The sequence below is a fragment of the Ranitomeya variabilis genome, chromosome 4 (assembly GCF_051348905.1).
Source record: "Ranitomeya variabilis isolate aRanVar5 chromosome 4, aRanVar5.hap1, whole genome shotgun sequence".
NCBI lineage: Eukaryota > Metazoa > Chordata > Amphibia > Anura > Dendrobatidae > Ranitomeya > Ranitomeya variabilis.
In genome coordinates, this window is record NC_135235.1 from 48,408,126 (window position 1) to 48,433,018 (window position 24,893).

The following is a 24,893-nucleotide window of genomic DNA, read 5'->3' on the forward strand; positions in this document are numbered from 1 at the left end:
CCTTACATCCCCAGCTCAACACAGACATAGCTTTCCAGTCGAGGACTGGGTTGTGAGATTGCAGCCAAGGCAATCCTAGCACCAAATCATCATGTAGATTATACAGCACCAGAAAGCGAATAATCTCCTGGTGATCCGGATTAATACGCATAGTTACTTGTGTCCAGTATTGTGGTTTATTATTAGCCAATGGGGTGGAGTCAATCCCCTTCAGAGGAATAGGAGTCTCCAAAGGCTCTAAATCATACCCACAGCGTTTGGCAAAGGACCAATCCATAAGACTCAAAGCGGCGCCAGAGTCGACATAGGCGTCCGTGGTAATAGATGACAAAGAGCAAATCAGGGTCACAGATAGAATAAACTTAGACGGTAAGGTGCAAATGGAAACAGATTTACCAAGCTTTTTAGTGCGCTTAGAGCATGCTGATATAACATGAGTAGAATCACCACAATAGAAACACAACCCATTTTTCCGTCTAAAATTCTGCCGCTCGCTTCGGGACAGAATTCTATCACACTGCATACTCTCTGGCGATTTCTCAGTGGACACCGCCAGATGGTGCACTGGTTTGCGCTCCCGCAAACGCCTATCGATCTGAATAGCCATTGTCATGGACTCATTCAGACCCGCAGGCACAGGGAACCCCACCATAACATCCTTAATGGCATCAGAGAGACCCTCTCTGAAAGTCGCCGCCAGGGCACACTCATTCCACTGAGTAAGCACAGACCATTTACGGAATCTTTGGCAGTAAATTTCCGCTTCATCTTGCCCCTGAGATAGGGACATCAAAGTTTTTTCTGCCTGAAGCTCCAAATGAGGTTCGTCATAAAGCAACCCCAAGGCCAGAAAAAACGCATCCACATTGAGCAACGCAGGATCCCCTGGTGTCAATGAAAAAGCCCAGTCTTGAGGGTCGCCCCGGAGCAAGGAAATCACAATCCTGACCTGCTGTGCAGGATCTCCGGCAGAGCGAGATTTCAGGGACAAAAATAATTTGCAATTATTTCGAAAATTCTGAAACCCAGATCTATTTCCCGAGAAAAATTCCGGCAAAGGAATTCTCGGCTCAGATACAGGTGCATGACAAACAAAATCTTGCAAATTTTGTACGTTCGTGGCGAGATTATTCAAACCTGCAGTTACACTCTGAAGATCCATTGCAAACAGGTGAACACAGAGCCATTCAAAGGAGAGAAAAAAAAAAAAAAAAATTTCAGCAGACTACTTATTTCTCTCCTTTCTCAGCCAAGGATTTTAACCCTTTAGTGTCCGGTCAAACTGTCATGATCTCAATGGCAAGAGATCATAGCATCAGCATATATAGGAACTAGCTCTTGGAAGATGGAAACTGAGCTGACCATGAACTAAACCTAACGCACAACTAGCAGTGGCCGGGTAGCATGCCTACGTTGATTCTAGATGCCCAGCACCAGCCGGAGGACTAAATAAAACTAGCAGAGGAAAATATTAGTCCTAGCTCACCTCTAGAGAAATACCCCGAAAGGAGACAGAGGCCCCCCACATGTATTGGCGGTGAATCAAGATGAAATAACAAACGTAGTATGAAAATAGGTTTAGCAAATTTGAGGTCCACTTACTACATAGCAGAAGACAGAAAGGACACTTTCATGGTCAGCTAAAAACCCTATCAAAACACCATCCAGAAATTACTTTAAACTCTGGCATTAACTCATAACACCAGAGTGGCAATTCCTGTTCACAAGAGCTTTCCAGACACAGTAACGAAACTACAGCTGTGAACTGGAACAAAAATGCAAAAACAAACATGGACAAGAGTCCAACTTATCTAGTAGTTGTCTAGGAGCAGGAACAAGCACAGAGAGGCTTCTGATAACATTGTTGACCGGCAAGCAACTAACAGAGCAGCAAGGTTATATAGCGACTCCCACATCTTGATGGGAACAGGTGAACAGAGAAGATGAAGACACCAGTTCAATTCCACCAGTAGCCACCAGGGGAGCCCAGAATCCAAATTCACAACAACCATGCAAACGAACAACATTTTGAAAAAACAGAGGAACCAACTCGGAAGAAGAAGGCAACTTAGGCAAGGGAACCAGATGGACCATCTTAGAGAAACGGTCACACACCACCCAGATGACAGACATCTTCTGAGAAACAGGCAGATCCGAAATAAAATCCATCGAGATGTGCGTCCAAGGCCTCTTCGGGATAGGCAAGGGTAACAACAATCCACTAGCCCGAGAACAACAAGGCTTGGCCCGAGCACAAACGTCACAAGACTGCACAAAGCCTCGCACATCTCGTGACAGGGAAGGCCACCAGAAGGACCTTGCCACCAAATCCCTGGTACCAAAGATTCCAGGATGACCTGCCAACGCAGAAGAATGAACCTCAGAGATGACTCTACTGGTCCAATCATCAGGAACAAACAGTCTACCAGGTGGGCAACAATCAGGTCTATCCGCCTGAAACTCCTGCAAGGCCCGCCGCAGGTCTGGAGAAACGGCAGACAATATCACTCCATCTTTAAGGATACCTGTGGGCTCAGAATTACCAGGGGAGTCAGGCTCAAAACTCCTAGAAAGGGCATCCGCCTTAACATTCTTAGAACCCGGTAGGTAAGACACCACAAAATTAAACCGAGAGAAAAACAACGACCAGCGCGCCTGTCTAGGATTCAGGCGCCTGGCAGACTCAAGGTAAATTAAATTTTTGTGGTCAGTCAATACCACCACCTGATGTCTGGCCCCCTCAAGCCAGTGACGCCACTCCTCAAAAGCCCACTTCATGGCCAAAAGCTCCCGATTCCCAATATCATAATTCCGCTCGGCGGGCGAAAATTTACGGGAAAAAAAAGCACAAGGTCTCATCACGGAGCAGTCGGAACTTCTCTGCGACAACACCGCCCCAGCTCCGATTTCAGAAGCGTCGACCTCAACCTGAAAAGGAAGAGCAACATCAGGCTGACGCAACACTGGGGCGGAAGAAAAGCGGCGCTTGAGCTCCCGAAAGGCCTCCACAGCATCAGGGGACCAATCAGCAACATCAGCACCCTTCTTAGTCAAATCAGTCAATGGTTTTACAACATCAGAAAAACCAGCAATAAATCGACGATAAAAGTTAGCAAAGCCCAAAAATTTCTGAAGACTCTTAAGAGAAGAGGGTTGCGTCCAATCACCAATAGCCTGAACCTTGACAGGATCCATCTCGATGGAAGAGGGGGAAAAAATGTATCCCAAGAAGGAAATCTTTTGAACTCCAAAAACACACTTAGAACCCTTCACACACAAGGAATTAGACCGCAAAACCTGAAAAACCCTCCTGACCTGCTGGACATGAGAGTCCCAGTCATCCGAAAAAATCAGAATATCATCCAGATACACAATCATAAATTTATCCAAATAATCGCGGAAAATGTCATGCATAAAGGACTGGAAGCCTGAAGGGGCATTTGAAAGACCAAAAGGCATCACCAAATACTCAAAATGGCCCTCGGGCGTATTAAATGCGGTTTTCCACTCATCCCCCTGCTTGATTCGCACCAAATTATACGCCCCACGGAGATCAATCTTAGAGAACCACTTGGCCCCCTTTATACGAGCAAACAAATCAGTAAGCAGTGGTAACGGATATTGATATTTAACCGTGATTTTATTCAAAAGTCGATAATCAATACACGGCCTCAAAGAGCCGTCTTTCTTAGACACAAAGAAAAAACCGGCTCCTAAGGGAGATGACGAAGGACGAATATGTCCCTTTTCCAAGGACTCCTTTATATATTCTCGCATAGCCGCGTGTTCAGGCACAGACAGATTAAATAAACGACCCTTAGGGTATTTACTACCCGGGATCAAGTCTATGGCACAATCGCACTCCCGGTGCGGAGGTAGTGAACCAACCTTGGGTTCTTCAAAAACGTCACGAAAGTCAGACAAGAATTCAGGAATCTCAGAGGGAATAGATGATGAAATGGAAACCAAAGGTACGTCCCCATGAGTTCCTTTACATCCCCAGCTTAACACAGACATAGCTCTCCAGTCGAGGACTGGGTTATGAGATTGCAGCCATGGCAATCCCAGCACCAAAACATCATGTAGATTATACAGCACCAGAAAGCGAATAACCTCCTGGTGATCCGGATTAACACGCATAGTCACTTGTGTCCAGTATTGTGGTTTATTACTAGCCAATGGGGTGGAGTCAATCCCTTTCAGAGGTATCGGAGCCTCCAATGGCTCCAAATCATACCCACAGCGTTTGGCAAAGGACCAATCCATAAGACTCAAAGCAGCGCCAGAGTCGACATAGGCGTCCGCGGTAATAGATGACAAAGAACAAATCAGGGTCACAGATAGAATAAACTTAGACTGTAAAGTGCTAATTGAAACAGACTTGTCAGGCTTCTTAGTACGCTTAAAGCATGCTGATATAACATGAGTTGAATCACCACAATAGAAGCACAACCCATTTTTTCGTCTAAAATTCTGCCGCTCGCTTCTGGACAGAATTCTATCACATTGCATATTTTCTGGCGTTTTCTCAGTAGACACCGCCAAATGGTGCACAGGTTTGCGCTCCCGCAGACGCCTATCGATCTGAATAGCCATCGTCATGGACTCATTCAGACTCGCAGGCACAGGGAACCCCACCATAACATCCTTAATGGCATCAGAGAGACCTTCTCTGAAAATCGCCGCCAGGGCGCACTCATTCCACTGAGTAAGCACAGACCATTTGCGGAATTTTTGGCAGTATATTTCAGCTTCATCTTGCCCCTGAGACAAGGACATCAAGGCCTTTTCCGCCTGAAGCTCTAAATGAGGTTCCTCATAAAGCAACCCCAAGGCCAGAAAAAACGCATCCACATTGAGCAACGCAGGATCCCCTGGTGCCAATGCAAAAGCCCAGTCTTGAGGGTCGCCCCGGAGCAAGGAAATTACAATCCTGACCTGCTGTGCAGGGTCTCCAGCAGAGCGAGACTTCAGGGACAAAAACAATTTGCAATTATTTTTAAAATTTTGAAAGTGAGATCTATTCCCCGAGAAGAATTCAGGCAAAGGAATTCTAGGCTCAGACATAGGTGCATGAACAACAAAATCTTGCAAATTTTGTACCTTTGTGGCGAGATTATTCAAACCTGTAGCTACACTCTGAAGATCCATTTGAAACAGGTGAACACAGAGCCATTCAAGGATTAGAAGGAGAGAAAGAGAGGAAGGCTGCAGTATAGGCAGACTAGCAAGTGATTCAATTAAGAGCACACTCAGAACTAGAGGGGAAAAAAAAAAAAAAAAAAAATTGTAGCAGACTTCTTTTTTCTCTCCTTTCTCAGCCAGTAATTTAACCCTTTTTTTTAGGCCGGTCAAACTGTCATGATTCTCAATGGCGAGAGAACATAGCCCAGCATATATGAGAACTAGCTCTTGGAAGATGGAAACTATACTGACCATGAACTAAACCTGCCGCACAACTAGAAGTGGCCGGGTAGCATGCCTATGTTTTTTTATCCCTAGATGCCCAGCGCCAGCCGGAGAACTACCTAATCCTAGCAGAGGAAAAGACAGTCCTGGCTCACCTCTAGAGAAATTTTCCCAAAAGGCAGACAGAGGCCCCCACATATATTGGCGGTGATTTTAGATGAAATGACAAACGTAGTATGAAAATAGGTTTAGCAAAAATCGAGGTCCGCTTACTAGATAGCATGAAGACAGAAAGGGCACTTTCATGGTCAGCAGAAAACCCTATCAAAACACCATCCAGAAATTACTTTAAGACTCTAGCATTAACTCATAACACCAGAGTGGCAATTTCCGCTCACAAGAGCTTTCCAGACACAGTAACGAAACAGCAGCTGTGAACAGGAACAAAATGCAAAAACACACAAGGACAAAAGTCCAACTTAGCTGGGAGTTGTCTAGTAGCAGGAACATGCACAGAAAGGCTTCTGATTACATTGTTGACCGGCATGAAACTGACAGAGGAGCAAGGTTATATAGCGACTCCCACATCCTGATAGGAGCAGGTGAACAGAGGGGATGATGCACACAAGTACAATTCCACAAGTGGCCACCGGGGGAGCCCAGAATCCAATTTCACAACATACAGGGTCTCAAAGAACCATCCTTCTTGGCGACAAAAAAGAACCCCGCACCCAAAGGGGACGAGGACGGGCGAATATGCCCTTTCTCCAAAGACTCCTTTATATAACTCCGCATAGCGGCATGTTCTGGTACAGATAAATTAAACAGTCGTCCCTTAGGGAACTTACTACCAGGAATCAAATTTATAGCACAATCACAATCCCTATGAGGGGGTAGGGCACTGGATTTGGGCTCATCAAATACATCCTGGTAGTCCGACAAAAATTCAGGGACTTCAGAAGGAGTAGCAGAAGCAATTGACACCAAAGGAGCATCGCCATGAATTCCCTGGCAACCCCAACTTGACACAGACATAGCTTTCCAATCCAGGACTGGATTATGAGCCTGCAGCCATTGCAGACCCAACACGACAACATCATGCAAATTATGTAGCACAAGAAAGCGAATCACCTCCTGATGTACAGGAGTCATGCACATGGTCACTTGAGTCCAGTACTGAGGTTTATTCTTGGCGAATGGCGTAGCATCAATTCCCTTTAGTGGAATAGGGAATTGTAAAGGCTCCAAGATAAAACCACAGCGCCTGGCAAATTACAAATCCATCAAATTCAGGGCAGCACCTGAATCCACAAAAGCCATAACTGAGTAGGATGACAGAGAGCAAATCAAAGTAACAGACAAAATTAATTTAGGCTGTACAGTACCAATGGTGACAGACTTAGCGAACCTTTTTGTGCGCTTAGAACACTCTGAGATAACATGAGCAGAATCACCACAGTAAAAGCACAACCCATTCTGACGTCTGTGATTTTGCCATTCAATTCTGGTCAGAATCCTGTCACATTGCATAGACTCAGGTTTCTGCTCAGGGAATACCGTCAGATGGTGCACAGGTTTGCGCTCCCGCAAACGCCGATCAATCTGTATGGCCAAAGACATTGACTCATTCAGACCTGCAGGCGTGGGGAACCCCACCATAACATCCTTAAGGGCTTCAGAAAGACCCTTTCTGAAAATCGCTGCCAGGGCGCACTCATTCCATTGAGTGAGCACAGACCATTTCCTAAACTTCTGACAGTAAACCTCTGCTTCATCCTGACCCTGAGAGAGAGCCAGCAAAATCTTTTCTGCCTGGTCTACTGAATTAGGTTCCTCATAAAGCAATCCAAGCGCCAGAAAAAACGCATCCACATTTAGCAATGCAGGATCTCCTGGTGCCAGAGAGAATGCCTAATCTTGAGGGTCACCACGTAACAAAGAAATAACAATTTTTACTTGCTGAACAGAGTCACCAGAGGAACGAGGTCTCAGAGAAAGGAATAATTTGCAATTATTTTTAAAGTTCAAAAACCTAGATCTATCTCCGGAGAACAGCTCAGGAATTGGTATTTTAGGCTCTGACATAGGACTGCGAACTAAATAATCCTGAATGCCTTGTACCCTTGCGGTGAGATGATCCACACTAGAAGACAGACTCTGAATGTCCATATCTGCAGCTGAATTCTGAACCACCCAGACATTAAGGGGAGGAGAGAGGATAGACACACTGCAGAGGAAAAAAAAAATGACCTCAGGACTTTTATCCCTCTTCTGTGATGCATTAACACTTTATTGGCCTGCTGTACTGTTATGATCCGGTGGTAGGATCACAAAACTGACCTGACAGGTAAACCAGAATATTAGGACAAGCTCTGGGGATGTGGGAGCTATACTGACCGCAACCCTGATCCTATCCACACACACTAAAGGCAGCCGTGGAGCGTTACCTAAAAACCTAGACGCCTCTTCACAGCCTGAGAAACTAGCTACCCCTAGAGAGAAAGCAAAGACCTCACTTGCCTCAGAGAAATACCCCAAAGTTTCGACAGCCCCCCACAAATAATAACGGTGAGTTAAGGGGAAAATACAAACGTAGAAATGAAACATGTTTAGCAAATGAGGCCCGCTAACACTAGATAGACAGAAGATAGCAAGGAATCTGTGCGGTCAGTACAAAAACTATCAAAAACTATCCACGCAGAGAATACAAGAACCCCCACACCGACTCACGATATGAGGGCAGCACTCTGCACCCCAGAGCTACCAGCAAGCGCAAAAATCACATAAAAGCAAGCTGGACTGAACTCATCATATACTGAGAAACGTTTTCAAGGAAATAATGAGCAAAATGAACAAGCAAGACTTAGCTTCTCCAGGAGGAGACAGGTCACAAGGGAGGTCCAGGAGAGATCAAAACCAGGACTGAATACAACGACAGCAGGCAACAAGTAAAGGTCCAGGTGAGTTAAATAGGGACCAGCATAGCAGGAAATGAGGCAGCTGAGGCCTGCTACAGACCAGCCATATCGCTAAAGGCCACCAGAGGGAGCCCAAGAACAGAACTCACACAGTACCACTCACGACCACAGGAGGGAGCCCGAGGACGGAACCCACAACACTAGACGCCTCTTCACAGCCTGAGAAACTAGCTACCCCTAGAGAGAAACAAAGCCTCACTTGCCTCAGAGAAATTACCCCAAAGTTTAGACAGCCCCCCACAAATAATAACGGTGAGTTAAGGGGAAAACACAAACGTAGAAATGAAAACAGGTTTTAGCAAATGAGGCCCGCTAACACTAAATAGTCAGAAGATAGCAAGGAATCTGTGCGGTCAGTATAAAATACTATCAAAATTATCCATGCAGAGAATACAAAAAACCCCCACACCGACTCACGATGTGAGGGGCGCAACTCTGCACCCCCAGAGCTTCCAGCAAGCGAGAAAATCACATGCAGTTAGGTCCATATATATTTGGACAGAGACAACATTTTTCTAATTTTGGTTATGGACATTACCACAATGAATTTTAAACAAAACAATTCAGATGCAGTTGAAGTTCAGACTTTCAACTTTCATTTGAGGGTATCCACATTAAAATTGGATGAAGGGTTTAGGAGTTTCAGCTCCTTAACATGTGCCACCCTGTTTTTAAAGGGACCAAAAGTAATTGGACAATTGACTCCAAGGCTATTTCACGGACAGGTGTGGGCAATCCCTTCGTTATGTCATTCTCAATTAAGCTGATAAAAGGCCTGGAGTTGATTTGAGGTGTGGTGCTTGCATTTGGAAAGTTTTGCTGTGAAGTAAACATGCGGTCAAAGGAGCTCTCCATGCAGGTGAAACAAGCCATCCTTAAGCTGCGAAAACAGAAAAAATCCATCCGAGAAATTGCTACAATATTAGGAGTGGCAAAATCTACAGTTTGGTACATCCTGAGAAAGAAAGAAAGCACTGGTGAACTCATCAATGCAAAAAGACCTGGGCGCCCACGGAAGACAACAGTGGTGGATGATGGCAGAATAATCTCCATGGTGAAGAGAAACCCCTTCACAACAGCCAACCAAGTGAACAACACTCTCCAGGAGGTAGGCGTATCAATATCCAAATCTACCATAAAGAGAAGACTGCAGGAAAGTAAATACAGAGGGTTCACTGCACGGTGCAAGCCACTCATAAGCATCAAGAAGAAAAAGGCTAGAAAGGACTTTGCTAAAAAAAAGTCTAAAAAAGCCAGCACAGTTCTGGAAGAACATTCTTTGGACAGATGAAACCAAGATCAACCTCTACCAGAATGATGGAAAGAGAAAAGTATGGCGAAGGCGTGGTACAGCTCATGATCCAAAGCATACCACATCATCTGTAAAAGACGGCAGAGGCAGTGTGATGGCTTGGGCATGCATGGCTGCCAGTGGCACTGGGTCACTAGTGTTTATTGATGATGTGACACAGGACAGAAGCAGCCAAACGAATTCTGAGGTATTCAGAGCCATACTGTGTGCTCAGATCCAGCCAAATGCTGCCAAACTGATTGGTCGTCGTTTTATACTACAGATGGACAATGACCCAAAACATAAAGCAGAAGCAACCCAGGAGTTTATTAAAGCAAAGAAGTGGAATATTCTTGAATGGCCAAGTCAGTCACCTGATCTCAACCCAATTGGGCATGTATTTCACTTGTTAAAGACTAAATGTCAGACAGAAAGGCCCACAAACAAACAGCAACTAAAAACCACCGCAGTGAAGGCCTGGCAGAGCATCAAAAAGGAGGAAATAGCGTCTGGTGATGTCCATGAGTTCAAGTCTTCAGGCAGTCATTGCCAACAAAGGGTTTTCAACCAAGTACTAGAAATTAACATTTTATTTAAAATTTTGAATCTGTCCAATTACTTTTGGTCCCTTTAAAAACAGAGTGGCACATGTTAAGGAGCTGAAACTCCTAAACCCTTCATCCAATTTTAATGTGGATACCCTCAAATGAAAGCTGAAAGTCTGAACTTCAACTGCATCTGAATTGTTTTGTTTAAAATTCATTGTGGTAATGTCTATAACCAAAATTAGAAAAATGTTGTCTCTGTCCAAATATATATGGACCTAACTGTATAAGCAAGCTGGACTGAACTCATCATATACGGAGAAACATTTTCAAGGAAATAATGAACAAACATGAACTAGCAAAACTTAGCTTCTCCAGAAGGAGACAGGTCACAAGGGAAGTCCAAGAGAGATCTGAACCAGTACTGAATACAACGACAGCAGGCAACAAACAAAGGTCCAGGTGGAGTTAAATAGGAGCCAGAATAGCAGAAAACGAGGCAGCTGAGCCCGGCTAAGACCAGCCGTCTCGCTCAAAACCACCAGAGGGAGCCCAAGAACAGAACTCACAAAGTACCAATCATGATCACAGGAGGGAGCCCGAGAACGGAATTCACAACACTAATGCTACATCAGGGGTAATGTTCTCACTGCATGGCTCACCCACCAGCTACGGGACATGCGTTTCACTAATGCTTCATCAGAGGTAATGTTCTCACTGTATGGCTCACCCACCAACTACGGGACACACGTTTCACTAATGGTTCATCAGGGGTAATGTTATCACTGTATGGCTCACCCATCAACTACAGGACACATGTCTCACTAATGCTTCATCAGGGGTAATGTTCTCACTGTATGGCTCACCCACCAACTATGGGACACGTGTTTAACTAATGCTTCATCAGGGGTAATGTTCTCCCTGTATGGCTCATCCACCAACTACGGGATATGCGTTTCACTAATTCTTCATCAGGGGTAGTGTTCTCACTGTATGGCTCACCCATCAACTACGGGACACATGTTTCACTAGTGCTTCATCAGGGGTAATGTTCTCACTGTATGGCTTATCCACCAACTATGGGACACGTGTTTAACTAATGCTTCATCAGGGGTAATGTTTTCCCTGTATGGCTCATCCACCAACTACGGGACACGCGTTTCACTAATGCTTCATCAGTGGTAATGTTCTCACTGAATGGCTCACCCACCAGCTACGGGACACGCGTTTCACTAATGCTTCATCAGGGGTAATGTTCTTACTGTATGGCTCACCCACCAACTATGGGACACATGTTTCACTAATGCTTCATCAGGGGTAATGTTCTCACTGTATGGCTCACCCACCAACTATGGGACACGTGTTTAACTAATGCTTCATCAGGGGTAATGTTCTCCCTGTATGGCTCATCCACCAACTACGGGATACGCGTTTCACTAATGCTTCATCAGGGGTAATGTTCTCACTGTATGGCTCACCCATCAACTACGGGACACATGTTTCACTAATGCTTCATCAGGGGTAATGTTCTCACTGTATGGCTCACCCACCAACTATGAGACACGTGTTTAACTAATGCTTCATCAGGGGTAATGTTTTCCCTGTATGGCTCATCCACCAACTACGGGACACGCGTTTCACTAATGCTTCATCAGGGGTAATGTTCTCACTGTATGGCTCACCCACCAACTATGGGACATGTGTTTAACTAATGCTTCATAAGGGGTAATGTTTTCACTGTATGGCTCACCCACCAGCTATGGGACACGCGATTCACTAATGCTTCATCAGGGGTAATGTTCTCACTGTATGGCTCACCCACCAGCTACGGGTCACGCGTTTCACTAATGCTTCATCAGAGGTAATGTTCTCACTGTATGGCTCACCCACCAACTACGGAACACACGTTTCACTAATGCTTCATCAGAGGTAATGTTCTCACTGTATGGCTCACCCACCAACTACGGGACACACGTTTCACTAATGCTTCATCATGGGTTATGTTCTCACTCTATGGCTCACCCACTTTTCATATCTGCATTTTTCATGTTGGATATCTATTCTCCATTTCTCCTTATTTAATATTTAATTGTATTAATAACGATTTATACTATTCATATTCAATTTTAGTCCTAACAATTCTTTTCTTATTGGTTGTTTTATCCAATTAGTGCAACAAGGACATTTACCCCACTTGGGTTAAAAATCTTTTTTCTACACACAGAAAATGGATAAAAAGAGTAAAAAACAAAACTAAACACAATTCCGTTCTTATCGTCCTCCTTTTCTTTTATCATATTTTGTATCATATTATAATTAAACCTTGAGAAGTACCGTATATAAAGAAATCTGTGTCTCAGGAGATCAGCCATGTCCTCTCCTTCTTCCTCACTGTGCAGTGCATAGCTGTGAGACAAAGAGCTGCAGCAGGAGCCTCCCCCTCTGCTCTGTCATAGTAGTGTAAGGAGGTGAAGCACAAGAAAAGTCCGGGGGCGGTTACCTTCTCGGCTCCGTGCCTGGAACCATTGAGTTGTGCTACAGGTTCCCCAGGGGGCAGACTTAGAGACCGGGACACTAAGGAAGCTGGGCAGAGAGCGGGAAAGGCGCACACACAAGGGACAGAGCAGCGGTCAGAGCAGCGTGAGCAGCGGTCAGAGCAGGATGCAGGTGCACTCCGGGAAAGAGGGAGAGCTCCTGGTCAGAGGACAAATACAGGGAGATCACCCAAAAAGACTGCGTCTTGTGAGTACATAAAGCGGACTCTGCTGTGACTGGAGAGGGGCGCCTTGACACCCATGCGGAGACAGTGGCCCGTGCAGAGACTGTGACCCCTGGTACCCACGGTACCAGTGCAGAGCCCTTGATTCCTGTTGAGAGACTTATTAATAGACTGACCATCAAGACTCAGAGCCGGTGTATACCACATTAACTCTCGAATCCCCAGGCAGTAGGATCCTACAGACTACTCAGCCCACGGACAACAGAGGGAGGACAAGTGCCGCTGTATCTCGGCGCCTTCATTGGAGAAGACAACCCTTCAAGCCAGTCCTCATCAGACTGATAAGTGTTTTTTTCCCAAGAAATTCCGTTTTCCACTGTCACACTGTTTGACTCCCCTATTTTTGCACTGTTATATTGCTAGTTATATTCCACTTCTTTCTCCCTGCGAGGAGAACCTGATTCCTGTTAATAAACCCCTCAACTGTTGGTCTGTCTGCTCCGTGGTGACACACACAGTACCTGCATTCAGGGGTGGATTAAGGGTAGCCAGGGCCCCGGGCTGTTTAGACACTGTCATGTGACGGGGGGTCATGTGACGGGGTCATGCGACGGGGTCATCATATACCTGAACCAGATTATTGCAGAAAAATAGTTGCTCTGTGAAACTATAACCTGTGAAACATCCATTGATCTAGTCAATTTACCCTTCAGTTAGGAAGAAAAAAAAACACAATACTATCACAATAAGTGCCAGCATTCACAAGACATCTGTACTCAGTATGCAGTGTCTGTGTAGAGGTTATACAGTGATCACTGGTGACATTAAACACAGGAACTCTGTATATAGTATACAGTGTATAGTGTCAGTGTATAGGTAACACTGACTCACCAGTGACGTCTCTAGGTGAAGTCCTTCATCTTTCATCCAGCACGGACCGCCATCACTTCATCCAGCCAGGACTCGTCTCTGCAGGAAATAACACAGTTATCTCGAGCTCCGCTTGCAGAACACATTACTTAATTTTCCCCAACTTCTATATTACACCACATGAAGAAAAAGAGGCGACATAGTGTCACTCTACACAGTAACAGGACCGCCCCCCCATTTAAGACAGTGTCCTCAAAAAATAAAATAAATATATCACTGCCGTAATAATATCCCCTAATTAGCCCCTATGGTAATAATAATATCCCCCATCCTGGCCCCGTGTATCTCATTCCTGGCTTCAGCCATATGTTCTCCCATCCTGCCCTCATGAGTATACTTTCTGCCCCATATGATCTCCCCATCCTGCCCCATATGATCTCCCCATCCTGCCCCATCAGTCTCCATCGTGTCCATCCTGCCCCACGATCCTGCACGATCTGTCTCCAGTCCTGGGCGTCCAATAAAAGGGGAAAGGTCTTTTAAAGGAAAAGTGTTTATGAGCCTGTTGTAACGCCACCTGTGGTGTTCGGTCAATAGTGGGACCGACGCTGCATTAAAGGGGTCTTCTGGGGCATGTTATCGCAGCAATGATGGTAACGCTTCCCACAGGTGAAGCAGGGTCCCCAGAGGTCCTTAAGTGTATGGTGATGATGGTGAAGGCTGGTAAAATGAGTAAAGGACACAAGTTGTAAGTCTTTACCTGGTTTACTGTAGTTAGCAGGCCATAGTCCAGGGTACAAGGCACGGGTGATGGTGGTCCGGCCAGCTCAGAGGCAATGGGAGAATCTCCTTCCCAGTTGAGGTCCGTGAGCCTTTCCTCCTTGCGCTTGCTAAAGTGAAGTCCCTGCTGCCTGAAGCTTTCTGCAGAGTCCTCTATTCCCCATGTCCTGAGACAGGCACCTGCATGATGGGCAGCTTGAGTCGTTTTATAGGGACTCTATCATGCCCCGGGCTCCTCAGGTGCTGCTGCGTCTCAGGTGTGGTGTGGGCCAATAACATACAGTTCTCAGCCCTCCGATTCTGCTCTGTGTCCTAGAGTCCCACAAAAACCTCGGGCTCCCGGTTCCTGGCTACTGCGCTCTGGCTCTGACGGTGTCCTTCCACTGTTCCCCTCTGAGCCCTTTCTCTCTCCTCTGCTCCTTTCCTCTGTAGCTCCACCACATACAACAACCCTTCAGGTTCTCTCACTCCTTCCAGAGGCTGCAGCTCCCTCATGGCTGCCAGGCCTCTCTGTCTGCTCTCAGTTCCAGACTTCCTTCTTCTATCTCTCCCTCCTGGAGACTAACTAGCTCCTCCTCCAGGTCAGGATACATATAGCTTAGGGAAGCTCCCCTGAATCCGGGTCGTGAGCTCCCCCTCCTGGCCTGGATTTGGAATATGTTGTGTGTAGGTGCCTTACCTGGTGAAGGGAACTCCATTGCCACTGAGCATGACATTACCCTCTCGGAAAGGAAAGCAACATCACTGCAGCAACCAGTCACCTGGGGTGCTGCAATAGGAAATGTGTTAAAGGGAAGGTGCCACCAGTTTTCTTGTAGTTTGTTTTTTTGTGAAATTAAGCTTAAAATAGTAAATAAAATGTATTAATGCAATGTTTGCACTGTTTGCAAACATTTATATATGAAAAATATTATATATTTTCTTACAAATACTGTATATATATTGACCACTAGGGGGAGCATTTTCCGTTTTAGACCTCAAGCAGCTATAGTAAGACTTACCAGCATTACTGTTAGCTGGAAAATCTGGGCAGTAACTGCTGACATCAGCATTTCCCTCCCCTTTTGGGTGGTCTAATATCCCTGGGGCAGAATGAAGAGCAGCATCACAGGGCAGAGCCATTTTGTGTGTGACTGCCCTGTGATCTGCTATCACCAGCAGTTACTGCATCAGAAACACAGTTAGTTTATGTGGTGTGTATGGAGCAGCATTGTCTGTGCAGAGCTGTCTGTGACTCATCCCTCAGTAAGATAAGAAGGAGCTCCAGGTCTGCAGTGAATGGCCAGGCAATGTGGAGGGAGGGGAGAGATACATTGTATGGCAGAGACAGGTGTCAGGTGTCACCTCTCTCTGCAGGCTGTGAATGCAGCTTAATGGAGTGAATGGAGCTCCGGTGATAGAGAGTAAGTGGAGCTGGGCAGAGAGCACTGGGCTATAATAAAATGGCTGCTAGTCACACCTACAGCAGTGAGTTGTGCAGCCCACAGAGGCGTGCCCAGCTCACTGCTAAAGCAGTTACAATGTTAAAGATAGGGTCCTCGCTGGTCTATTATCTCCTATGTCCATGGGGTGCTGTAAAATGACACTGCTAGTGTCGTGAACTGCTGTGAAACCAAGATGTCAGCCCCCAGTTCCTTCTTTAAACACATATAACACACGAAATCTGTTTCACATGCATTTAAAACTTGGTTATAGCAGCATGTTATGCTACATTACAGTGATTTATTAATGATCTACAAACGCGGTACCTTACCTTTAATATTATAAAATGATCACTACGCATCTATAAAAACCCCCACGGCACAGCGGGACGGCAGTGATGATATATTTTATATGATTGCTGCTACCAATCATTGGGGTCACACATGAATGTCACGTGATTGCTGATGACTGAGATTTGTTGAGGCAGTCGTGAATGACAGATATGATGAAATTAATATGAAGAACTGGAGGATTAAAACCACTGTTTAAAAAATAAAGGGAACGCTTCAACAACACAATGTAACTCCAAGTCAATCACACTTCTATGAACTCACCTGTCCAGTTATGAAGCAACACGGATTGTGAATCAATTTCTCCTGCTGTTGTGAAAATGGAACAGACAACAGGTAGAAATGATCGGCAATTAGCAAGACAACCCCTATAAAGGAGTAGTTCTGCAGGGGGTGACCACAGACCATTTCTCTGTTCTCATCCTTTTTAGCTGTTGTTTTGGTCACTTTTGTATTTTGTCATTGCTCTCACCCCTAGAGGTTCTGTACAGTAGCATGTGGTGTCTACAACTCACAGATGTTCCTCAGGTAGTGCAGCTCATCTAGGAAGGCACATCAATGCAAGCTGTGACAAGAAGGGTAGCTGAGCATGTCAGCACAGTGTCCAGAGCATGGAGCAGATACCAGGAAACAGGCCAGTATATCAGAAGATGTAGAGGGGGCCATAGGAGGCCAACAACCCTGCAGAAGAACCCCTTCCTCCCCCTTTGTGGAAGCAAGAACAGGAGGAGCAGTGCCATAACCCTGCAAAATGACATCCATGTGTCTTTTCAAACTGTCAGAAACAGACTCCATGAGGGTGGTATGACGGCCTGACATCCACAAGTGGGTGTTGTGCCTACAGCCCAACATCGTGCTGGGCGATTGGCATTTGCAGAGAACACCAAGATTGTCAGATTCGACACTGGCACCCTGTGCTCTTCACAGATGAGACAAAGTTCACACTGAGCACATGTGACAGATCTGACAAGAGTCTGGAGATGTCATGGAGAATGTTCTGCTGTTTGCAACATCCTTCAGCATGACCGGTTTGGCAGTGGGTCAGTAATGGTGTGGGGTGGCATTTCTTTGGAGGGCTGCACAGCCCTCTATGTGCTCGCCAGAGGTAGCCTGACTGCCATTAGGTACCTTGATGAGGTCCTCAGACCCCTTGTGAGACTGTATGCTAGTACGGTTGGCCCTGGGATCCTTCCGATGCATGACAATGTTGCGCCTCATTTGGCTGAAGTGTGTCAGCAGTTCCTGCATGATGAAGGCATTGAAGCTATGGACTGGCCCGCCCGTTCCCCAGACCTGAATCCTATCGAGACAATCTGGGACATCATGTCTTGTTCCATCCACCAACGCTATGTTGCACCACAGACTGTCCAAGAGTTGGCAGATGCTTTAGTCCAGGTCTGGGAGGAGATCCCTCAGGAGACCATCCGCCACCTCAACAGGAGCATGCCCAGGCATTGTAGCGAGGTGAAAAAGGCACGTGGAGGCCACACACACTACTGAGCATCTTTTCCTTGTCTTGAGGCATTTCCACTGAAGTTGGATCAGCTTGTAATTTGATTTTCCACTTTGATTTTGAGTATCATTCCAAATCCAGACCTCCATGGGATATTACTTTTGATTTACATTGATTTTTAGCTTTTGTTGAAAATTCCACTATGTAATGAATAAAGAATTGCAACTGGAATATTTCATTCACTGATATCTAGGATGTGGTATTTTAGTGCTCCCTTTATTTTTTTGAGCAGTGTACTTGAGCAAGGGTTAATTTATCATTCATGTTCTTGGTTATATGTATGTTCATTGATTAAAGGGAATCTGACAGCAGCATGATGCAGGAACAGATACCCTGATGCCAGTGATATATCACTTAATTTACTCGGTGCAGCAGTTGTAATTAAATCACAGCTGTCTCTGTTGCAGATCTAGCAGAGCTTTTACACTGAGCTGTGTATAACCCCACCCACATCACTAATTGGCGACTTTCTGTGTATATTTTTAATTGACAGAAAGCTGTTTAATCAGTGGTGAGGATGTGATTGGATTAAGAGGCGCAAAACGCCCAGTCCTCTAGTGATACTCTCCAGCTGGTTAAACACTGATTTTATTGAAACAGCATCAACCAGCCCAATAAGTGACACATCACTGGAATCAGGGTCTCAGCACCTACATCAAGCTGCTCCAAGATTACAAAGCAAAAACCTGCTGACAGATTCTCTTTAATCTTTGATACAGGCATATTTAACTTCAGAACATTTTGTTACTACCTTTGTAGATGCTGCCCATTTTTGCGCATTTGACATGCCTGATTTTTGGGGGTGCATATGAAAGCAAGTATAAGGATGCAGTAACGGTCGGAGGCACAGCAAGCGTTAACGGAGGGATTTAATATATCAGCGTTACTCCACGCAGGGAGAGGGTTTATGGTAGATAAGGATAATGAAACTATGCATGATAAACTTAAGGCCCCGTCTCACATAGCGAGATCGCTAGCGAGATCGCTGCTGAGTCACAAGTTTTGTGACGCAACAGCGACCTCAGTAGCGATCTCGCTATGTGTGACACGTACCAGCGACCAGGCCCCTGCTGTGAGATCGCTGGTCGTGTCGGAATGGCCTGGACCTTTTTTTGGTCGTTGAGGTCCCGCTGACATCGCTGAATCGGTGTGTGTGACACCGATCCAGCGATGTCTTCACTGGTAACCAGGGTAAACATCGGGTTACTAAGCGCAGGGCCGCGCTTAGTAACCCGATGTTTACCCTGGTTACCAGCGTAAATGTAAAAAAAAAAAAACAGTACATACTCACCATCTGATGTCCGTCAGGTCCCTTGCCGTCTGCTTCCTGCTCTGACTGAGTGCCGCCGTACAGTGAGAGCACAGCACAGCAGTGACGTCACCGCTGCGCTCTGCTCTCACTGTACGGCGGCACTCAGTCAGAGCAGGAAGCAGACGGCAAGGGACCTGACGGACATCAGATGGTGAGTATGTACTGTTTTTTTTTTTTTACATTTACGCTGGTAACCAGGGTAAACATCGGGTTACTAAGCGCGGCCCTGCGCTTAGTAACCCGATGTTTACCCTGGTTACCCGGGTGCTGCAGGGGGACTTCGGCATCGTTGAAGACAGTTTCAACGATGCCGAAGTCGTTCCCCTGATCGTTGGTCGCTGGAGAGAGCTGTCTGTGTGACAGCTCCCCAGCGACCACACAACGACTTACCAACGATCACGGCCAGGTCGTATCGCTGGTCGTGATCGTTGGTAAATCGCTATGTGAGACGGGGCCTTTAGGGGCAACAGGTATGTAGTTAGGTAGGGGAGAGTTCAAAGGAATCAGACTTATCGATCCGGCGTTGATTAGGAGCAGACGCTTGAAGAATCCGGTGTCGTCCTCGTGCAGAAGGGGTCTTGGATTCCGTCGTTGTCGGTTGTCCCGGGATGTCCGGTCGCAGGCCCTGGGTCCAGAAGGAGATCTGCCAAAAGGGGAACAGTCCTTTCTTTTAAGCGCCAACACAGCACTGTAGTATGCAGGAGTGGGTATGTCAGGCAGCCGCACTCTGACTGCGGCCTGGTCGTCCCGTCTGGGAGTGTGCCCACTGCTGTCTGGTCGTAAAGAGGTATCACTCACGCTCAGTGGTGTCACGGGAGTCAGCACTGTCAACGATCTCTGGAAGTGTCTCCGCCTGAAGTCTCCGGTAACCCTACGTAGGCCACTCTGGCTTGGGCCTACTTTTTCCTGACTGTGCAGCACAGGAGAGCTCACACTCAGCCCCTACACACTACAGCTTCCCGCCACTACTGACTCTGTTCCCGCTCACTGTCGATCTTTTATGCTCTCCACGCCTCCTGGTCTCAAGTTCAAAGGTTTGTCCGGAGAACTAAACTCTACCCCCTGCAACTCGGGTGACAGCACCGGTGGTTCCGGACTCGTCCTGGACAAGGCACGCCGAGGCGGCTCTCCTCCTCAGGGCTCCTTCTCACGTGCAAGTTACAACCCTGCTCTGGCGCCGGCACTCCAGAGCGGAGCGTGCAGCTCCATGTATTGCTGTGTGGCTGCACACTCGCACACAAGCTCCCTAGACATTATAACCCTGTAAATAGTAGAACAAGGAGTTGTAATGGTGAAAACAAGACATCTCCATGAATAAGACATTGCAGGGTGAACTTCTTTTACGCTGGATGCAATCTTCATTGTGCCTAGCACACGTAGGAATTCTGAGTTAAACACGGAGAGCGATGTTCACATGCCTGGGCTCGTTTGCATCGCTAATTACACCATACAACTCTATGTACAAATTAATGAGTGCAAACTCTGATTGGAATATAAATCTGATATGAACATGAACCATAATGTCCAAATCCACATTTCAACCCATTTTTCCCCCAGTAATTTTGAAGATTAGAAGGGGTTTGGTGTCTTGGGAAGGGGCTTCATCACCTGGCTGGAAGTTTTGGTGTTAAGTTGATTGGGAGCATTGTCTCGTGTTAGAAATGTAATAAACCCACACTCAGATGACTTTGGAGTGCAGTTTGTTTTTCTTCAACTGTCAGAATGGAGAAGGTACAGACACTTTATTTTAGTTTTTAGTCCACGTGTGAGAACAATGAATGACACTTGGATCACACTCTGCTCAAACTCTGATCAAAGTCAGAATAATGGGTCCCTTTTTTCACATGTGGAAAAATCTGGTGTGTGAATGAGCCCTTACACAAATGTAATAGAGTGCAGGGTTGAGTATGTCACCACGGAACAGACAGACCAACTGTTGAGGGGAATTTATTAACAGGAGTAAGATTCTCCTCGCAGGGAGTAAACGGAGTTAATAGTGGTAAATCAAACAGTAAACAGTTAAGCGAAAGCAAAAGGGTTAACGAGCGTTCTTGTAACTTATCAGTCCAGGGAGGTCCTGACTGGAGGGTCCTAATTCCAGCATGGGTACAGTCACCAGCAGAGTCCGCTTTCATGTACTCACAAGTTGCAGTCTTTAGCTTTTACAGCACAGCCAGGAATCAGGGGCTCCACACTGTTAAGTCTCTCACCAAGAATCACAGTCTCTGTACTGATACTGCGGGGACCAGGGAATAGCAGTCTCTTCTATGTTTCCTTGGAACTGGAAACTCCGGGGTTAAGACTTTTCTCCCAGTGAAGCTGCAAGCAGGAAGTCACACAGCCACTTTGCTGCGAGTCTCTGTACACCAGGCTGACAGTCTCTCTCTCTTTGCAGCAAGAATACACACACACTGAGCAGTTTCCTTAGTCACACTCAGGGGTCCTGGCTTGTCAGTGCGGTCACCGGGGCTGCGCGCTCAGGTCACTGTAAGGGGATACATAGTCTCTTATTATGGAGGCTTCCAAGTCCCCACTCTCACCCCAGCCTTAGTGCCCTCACGGGGAAGACTCTGTCATGGGGAGCACGGCACTGCAGCCTGTTTTCTCTCTGGCATGCTGTCCCCTCTGTCTGGCGCGCTCTGCTCTCCTGCTCTTTTCTGACCACACCCCCCTCTCTTCCTCTCTGCCCCCAGCCGTCACATGGTCCCTTCTCTCCAGGGCAGAAAGTCTTCCCCCCACAACCCAGCTGTCTGACTAAGTGGTTCCAGGTAAGGAGCAGGGAAAGCAACCTCCTTACATTCCCCCTCTCTTGAATCTCGCCATTCCACGGGTGAGGACTCTTCGTGCTTCTCTTTGTTCTTTTGAAGGGAGTCAGATAACTGGAATTCTCGCATCTCCTTCTGCCTTTCTTCTTTCACATACTGCCAAACTAAATGGTCTAGGAGTTGTTCATCGGTCAGGTTGAGATATGCCTTCTCCACTTCATCGACAACTGCTGGCCTCTTCTTCTTTTTCTTCTTCTTCTTAGCTTTGCCGCTAACAGATGTCTGCGTAGATGATTCATCCTCTTCCTTGTCGTTATCGGAAACTTTAGGGACTTCTTGCTCGGGCTCCTCAGTTTGAGGGCTTAGTACAAGCAGTTCTTCTCCATAGCTCCCCCTCTCTTTGACAGGAGCATTCTCGTCAAAGCTTGAGTCAGATGAATTAAGACCTTGCAGGCCGGACTCTTTGTCATCTGCGCCAGGCTCTGCGGGCATCACTTCCCAGGGCTTCTCAGCCACACGCCCTGTCTCACACAGCTGTTCCATTTCCCCTGTCCAGGCAGGAACTGTTGAGCTGACAGCCAGCACATTCTTCACCTCAGGGGACGACATCAGTGGTTCCTCCTCATCGGCTCGGACCTTGAAAATGAGTGTCGCAGGAACACTTGGCACTTTCTCTCCTTCTTCAGGAAATCGTGCTGGGCAAGGTAGTAAAGCACTTTGGTGGTCTTCTCGAGTGATCGTCACTTTCTTTCCTCCGGACTGAGTCTCAGCAACAAAACCTTCAGACCCAGGCTGTAGATCCACCAGGCTCGCCTTTACGCGTTGGGACAGCGCAGTCATTCCACCAGAGATGCTTGACACCTTCTCCACCTCTCCTTGGCATCCGACATTGTGGTACTGTCCTGCCCTAGGTGGAACTCTTCTCTTCCTGCTGTACCATTCTCTCCAGGGGCGACGTTCCCTCCAGTTAGCAGGACCCTCAGAGGGGTGAGCGGATCTCTGCCACCGCACCGCTCTTCTCGGGTAGGGCAATTTCTGGACATGTGTCCCACCTTTCTGCACGGCCAGCACTCACGTCTGCATCTGTCTGGAGGGCGCTTCAGTCTGGATCATTGACCTCAGCGGGGAACATCTCCCATCTGCGGTTGCTCTTCTCTCCAGGATATGGAGTTACACTCTGGGGCCACCACTGAAGCCTTCTACATGCTGCGCACCTCTCCTCTATCTCTTTCTGGCGGCTTCCACACGTTACCTCGGGGTATGCCGCTGGTCCTCAAAACGGCAGTAAGGGCTTTCCCCAGACTCTCAATCTCCTCCCAGATTCTTCTTATCTTCAGCTGGGAATCTCGGGTTCCCATCGCCTCCTCTTCATTTTGACTGGGTGCTCCGCAGTTGTAACATCTAGGCAGTCTTCTTTGCCGAGCAGCACTAGTCTCACTTTGGGGGGCGGTCTCTCTTTCTCGCACCGGAGGGCTGTACTCTGCAGCAGGGATCTTCTTATATTCAGCCACCTCCTCACGGACTCGCTTAACCTCCTTCTTCAAGTCTTCTGCCCATTGAGGGGCTGTTACCTCCCTGTTCCATACCTTTCCCACTGGCACTACCACCCCTTGCTCTTGCTCGCGCGCCTCCCTCCCGACCTCAGAGAAAGTCATATCTAGCTTTACGCGCATGCGCTCTCACAGGGCCTGTTTCACCAACACATCTCGCAAGCCTGTCACCAGCTGGTCTCGCAGTACAACGTCAATTGACTCCACACCTATGCCGTACTTCCGTATAATGGCAGTATGAAGCTCCTGCAGTGCGCAGCTCCCCTACGTCAGTGGGGTCCCCATGCGTCTCCTCAAGTATACGTAATACTTTGTCCAGGGTATCTCTTGCCTGGGGGGTCTGAGCATAACAGAGTCCCGTGCATCCCCCTCTAGGGCCATCACCGCTATTTCCGCCTGCAGAGCCGGTGTCATAGGATGCATCCGCATCATCCCTCGGATGCGCTCTGTCCAACTCCACAACATGACATCGCTCCCCGAGAATTTTGGCAGGTTAACTAACATGGCTCCCAGGGAGATGCTAGACCTGGGGCCTCAACTGCTTGGTCTGCCCCTTCCGCGCTACCGTGTGACATCCTGCCGACTACGCCAAGTGTAATAGAGTGCAAGGTTGAGTATGTCACCATGGAACAGACAGACCAACTGTTGAGGGGAATTTATTAACAGGAGTAAGATTCTCCTCACAGGGAGTAAACAGGGGGTTAATAGTGGTAAATCAAGCAGTAAACAGTTAAGCGAAAACAAAAGGGTTAACGAGTGTTCTTGTAACTTATCAGTCCAGGGAGGTCCTGACTGGAGGGTCCTAATTCCAGCGTGGGTACAGTCACCAGCAGAGTCCGCTTTCATGTACTCACAAGTTGCAGTCTTTAGCTTTTACAGCACAGCCAGGAATCAGGGGCTCCACACTGTTAAGTCTCTCACCAAGAATCACAGTCTCTGTACTGATACTGCGGGGACCAAGGAATAGCAGTCTCTTCTCTGTTTCCTGGGAACTGGAAACTCCGGGGTTAAGACTTTTCTCCCAGTGAAGCTGCAAGCAGGAAGTCACACAGCCACTTTGCTGCGAGTCTCTGTACACCAGGCTGACAGTCTCTCTCTCTTTGCAGCAAGAATACACACACACTGAGCAGTTTCCTTAGTCACACTCAGGGGTCCTGGCTTGTCAGTGCGGTCACCGGGGCTGCGCGCTCAGGTCACTGTAAGGGGATACGTAGTCACTGATTATGGAGGCTTCCAAGTCCCCACTCTCACCCCAGCCTTAGTGCCCTCACGGGGAGCGCGCTCTGCTCTCCCGCTCTTTTCTGACCACCCCCCCCCTCTTCCTCTCTGCCCCCAGCCGTCACATGGTCCCTTCGCTCCAGGGCAGAAATTCTTCCCCCTCCCGACAAC